The following is a 5,226-nucleotide window of genomic DNA, read 5'->3' on the forward strand; positions in this document are numbered from 1 at the left end:
CTACTGCACTATGCAAGCCATGTTGTATGTGCTGATCTCAATCACACTCCTTTTACATACACAGGGCTCCACCACCAGCAAGCGGAGCGCGCTGATGAGGAGGGCCACCACCTGGAGGAGGAGGAGGAGGAGTCGGGCTCGGAGGAGGGGGTCCTCGTAATAGATGAGGACTATATGGAGGCCCCCTCCCCACCTGTACCACCAGCAGAGCCCTCTCCCTCCCCTCAGCCATCCCATCCCCTGCGGCAGCTCCATCACCTGCTCCATCCCCTGGGCCTGCTCCAACCCCTGGGCCAGCTCCAGCCCGTGGCCCACCTCCAGCAGCCCTAAGCGCAGGTGCCATGATGCGCCTCCTGCAGCAGCTGGTAGATGGCAGCTGGCTGCTGCAGGAGGTCCGAGCCCTACGGCAGGGCAATGAGCAGCTCCAGGGCCCACTAAGGGCTGGGGCTGCTCATTGCCCTGCTACAGAGGGCCTTACTCAGAGGGCGTGCCCACCCTTGACTTACATTGGGGGGGGATTGTTGGGGGTGTGGGGAGTGGGGGAGAGGGAAATGTTGGGGTTCTGTGTGGGGGGAGGGAATTGTTGGGGTTCTGTGTGGAGGGGGGAGGGAATTGTTGGGGTTGTGGGGAGTTGTGGGGGGGAGGAGGGCATTGTTGGGGGTTTTGTAGGGCTGGGGGTGGGGGGGAAATAAATATTTTTGTTACACTTTAACTATCAGGGTGTCTGTGTGTTTGTCTCCCTTGTGCATTACATATAAGCAAATGGTGCTGTTGAGTTGAGAGGAAAGAGGCAGCAATATGCATAGCATGAAATGTGCAGTGTGAATGAGAAAGTTGATGTATGTGTGAGAATGTTGACCATACAGAAGGCCACCTGTTCATTCCAACCTGCATGGCCATATGTGCAGGGGGGGTGGGCCGGGGAGGCTGGATGGATATTAGTGTTCATGAACACAAATGGCCAGCCAGCCTCTCTCCCTCCCTCCCCTCCACCATACTGACCCACAACACAGAGTGCCATCAATAAGAGATTAATTGTGTAGCACGTGTGATCTGCCAAGTAGACACTTCCACAAAACCCCAGGTAGCACATACACAGTGTTTGCTGTCTGATGGCCAGACATCCTTACCCACAAGCCACATTGGTGGGGGGACCCAAGAAGGACCTACAAACAGCTGGCTCATATTTTCACATTCAATACATCAGCTATGGTATATAGTGCTGAGGAGAAAAGGGGAAACAATGGGAAACCCATTAGATGGGATGGATGGTTACTTCATCACAGTTGCAATGTAATACTTGAGTTACAGAAGGGCACAAATAAAAATGGTGCTCATTATTTGCAGCTGTGATCACACTTTCTCCAGTAGTAGATCAAGGTGTGTTACATTCAGGTATTCTGGGTCTGTGTCAAAGTTTGTCCCTGAGCCAACTGACAGTGAAGTGACTTGCCTTAGGTGGGAATTGAACCAGCAACTTTGTGATTATAAGGCTGGTGCTCTAACCACTAGGCCACAGCAGCCACCAGGCTGTAGTCACCTGCAGGTACTTTGGGTTGGGACCTGTACACAGAACCCTCTCCCTCACCACCATGTCTTAAGGCCTCAGTGGCAGTACCTGTAGCCACCTTGAGCCTACTTTCCAGGCTACCAATTATAAAAAATGTTCTTGTTCCCTACCTATGGAGGAATTTAGGAAGGTGTTCCATAATGTGTTAAACACATCCATTGCATATATCATTTCCCCTCCCCCTCCTATGGACCTTGAGAATGGGTGGACACTTCATAAATGGGGACTGGGGTTCACCACATAAACAAGGAAGATGAAACCTACTGGGAACCAATACAGCAGCTCCAACAGCTGGCCCACACCACTGAGGACCTGCCAACCCCACAGTACAGTGCACAGGAACCTGGTGAAAAGAGAGCTAACTAAGAGTTGACTCCAGACTACATACAGTGAATGCATACTCCTTGACTATGAGCACAAAGAGAAGAGGTGGCAGACAAATGAGAGCTTACCATGAACGTCTGTTTCAATAATGTGTAGTGCGCCTTTTATCTTCTGGAACATTAGCTGCACATCTCCCTCATTGAAATGACCCTTACCGAGGGGTGCTTGATTTGGGGCGAGTGTAGCAAATTCGTCGCCCCCACAGACTGCCTGCTACAACCAGGCAGAGAGAATGGGAGAAAGTAAGGGAGCCTCACGGCATGTGGAAGAGTGGAAACAGAAGGCGTGGTGGCTGAGGGCCAGCAATAACCCCCCCCCCCCTCCCAAATACACAGGTGTACCCAAGCATACATTGCCAAACACAAACCTTATTATAAGAGGGTAAAACCCTGTAAACGATTCTTAAGAACAACAGGCAAGGTCCCAGTGCAGGAAATGGCGGGTTAAATGGCAATGAAGAAAGGGAAGGCAGGTGGGGACGCCCATAATTATCTACCCATAATCGAAATCATGTGCTCCAAATCGCTATCTGAGCTGGGCACGCTTAGGAATTATGTGTATAATCGAAAAAAAAACGCCCATATCAGATACGCCTATCCCCCGTCTCAATGGGTGTTCCTGGTGACTATATAAACGCCCACTCCGTATTTTCGAAAACCCCATTGGTACAATGCCGCCGCGTCAGCCCCCAACCCGGAAGGGTAATTTTTCCGACGGTGAAGTGGAGCTCCTGGTGCAGGAGATACAACAACGGCACCGATATCTGTTTGCTCCCACAGGGCAGAGGCTGGCTGCAACCACGAAGCAGCGGGAATGGGAGGCAGTACGGGACAGCCTGAATGCTGTGTACCATTGTGGGAGAGACGTGGAGGACTGTAAGAGAAAGTGGCGGAAGCTGAGGAGGGATGTCAGGAGGAAGGCGGGGGCGAATTCCCCAGGACATGACACAGCCAACCTCACCCCCATGGAGCTGATGGTTCACTCCCTCCTACCCCAGGAGGGCATCCACGGGATTGGCTCCCTCGACACCTTGACCCAGCCTGAGGACTCAGGTAGGTTTTTCATTATGAAGTTGGGGTATCTGTTGTGCTGCAGTACACTTGTGTTATAGAAGTTGGGGCCAGGGGGAGGGAGGTGAGGAGTGGGGGGCAGGAGGAGGGAGGTGGGGGGGGGAGTGTCTCTGGCTGTCTTTATGTACAATAACAGGCCACCTTTATGATGGTGTTGTGACCTGCTAACCCCTACTCACTTGCTCTGTACCCTTACTCCCTATCCCTACCGTTGTCATTGGCTTTCCTCTTACTTGTCCTGTGTGCGCATCTTAATTTAATTGTAAGCTCTATTTGAGTAGTGGTAGTGTTCATGTGTGTTATAGGAGCAGACTCGGTGGGTGCTGTGGATGTTTGAGCACCCCCAATATTGAGGAAAGATCATGTAGCTGTCCAGGGAGGAGTTTTGTGCACTGGCCTTAGCACCCCCAATAATACTTTACAGTTGGCTCCTATGGGTATGTGTAGGTTACTACTGTGGCACAACTTTGGGGGCCTTCCTTCCCTACTACTCCCTCCTATTTTCCCATCACCAAACTGTGCCTATTCCCTCCTATTTTCCCATCACCAATCTGTGCCTATTTCCTTCTGTCACCTCTGTGCTCTAGTGAGTGTGGGCCACATGCATTCAACTGAAGGAGCCTGTAATGGGGGTCATAAAGCAGTTCTATGCAGTTTAGCAAGTCAGTAGTAACACAACACATGCTGAAATGTTCTTCAATTTAACAATTATACAACAAACAGCTTGTCCACAAAGTTGTGAGCGGTGTCCTTCTCTTGGCTGATCGTCCACCACCTCTACCCAGCTGCCTGTGGGGCTCTCTCTTTCGCACCGGTGTCAATTCCATTCCTCCTCACCATCTCTTTGCTGGGTCATCAGGTTGGGGGGCCATGCCAATGTATATGAATGCTGAAAGACAAAAGTGGGTTATTTGCACCAACACAGTTCCTCACTCTTGTGCTATACAGGTGATGACTCAGAGGAGGCTGGCCCTAGTGGCCTGCAAGGCCAACGCCCTACACCAGCAGGACTGCCTCAACCTCTACCGCCTGTAGCAGCAGTCCAGCCTCTACATCCACCCCCTGCAGCACCAGCAGTCCAGCCTCTGCCTCCACCCCCTGCAGCACCAGCAGTCCAGCCTCTGCCTCCACCTCCACCACCTGCACCAGTCCAGCCTCTGCCTCCACCACCTGCAGCAGCAGAACCTGCAGTAGAGGCTCATCCTCCACCAGCACTACCAGCAGAGGCCGCACCTCCAGCACTGGATGACTTTGGTGAGGAGGAGGATGCATATAGGGGGCCAGCTCCTCGCCAGAGGCCATCCAGCCAAAGGAGGCAACTCCTGCGGCTGGCCACAGAGTTGCTACGCCACAACGTGCGCTTGGAGGAGTACCGACAGCAGAAACTAGATCTGCAGCGCCAAGCACTGGAGGCACAGCAGCAAGCCCACCAGGAACTCCTCCAGGCGCAACGCGAAGGCCACCAGGAGGTGCTCCACGCACAACACCTAGCCCATCAGGAGGTGCTCCAGCAACTCAAACGGCTGGAGCAGAGCATCGAACGCCTGCGCCCTCAGGTCACAGCACCTACTCCAGCCGTGCTGCTGGAGCAGGGCCTGCCATCAACTTCCTCCTCCACTGACCACCAACCACCAGCTAAGAGGTGGGCGTTGCGATCGTCCACCTCCGCACCCACTCCTGCAGCACCCACCAAACCTGCTCCCATTCTGGGGCCTGTGACCAGCCTACAGCCAACGAGGTGGCCGGATTTCCACAGCACAGCCGAAGCCGCAGGCTGCTGTGGGGATACGGAGGAGGACACTGGGAGCAGCACCTCAGAAGAGTGTGAACAGACTTCCCGTGCAGCACCAGCTACAAAGGAAGGCCGTGGGAGGGGTAGGAGGGGACGGGGGAAGGGAAGGGGAAAGTGATGGCACATGCTGTAGGGTGAGGGTTAGTGGGAGGGGGGGGGGTGGTGGGGGTGGGGGTGAACACAGGAACACATGCAATTAATATCAATAAATGTACACTTACTTTCATCGAAAACTTGTTTCAATGAGTCTTTGTCTTGCTCTTACGCCAAGCTGGTAAGCATTGAGCTCTGCTCTGTGGGCTGGGGGTGGAGGGGGCTCCTCTTCCTGCTCATCTGGGGCCTCTTCTGGTGGTGGCTGTGGCTCCTCTGGGAGAGGCTGTCCTCTGCGCTGGGCCAAATTGTGCAACATG

This window comes from Microcaecilia unicolor, chromosome 13, assembly GCF_901765095.1.
Source record: "Microcaecilia unicolor chromosome 13, aMicUni1.1, whole genome shotgun sequence".
Lineage (NCBI taxonomy): Eukaryota > Metazoa > Chordata > Amphibia > Gymnophiona > Siphonopidae > Microcaecilia > Microcaecilia unicolor.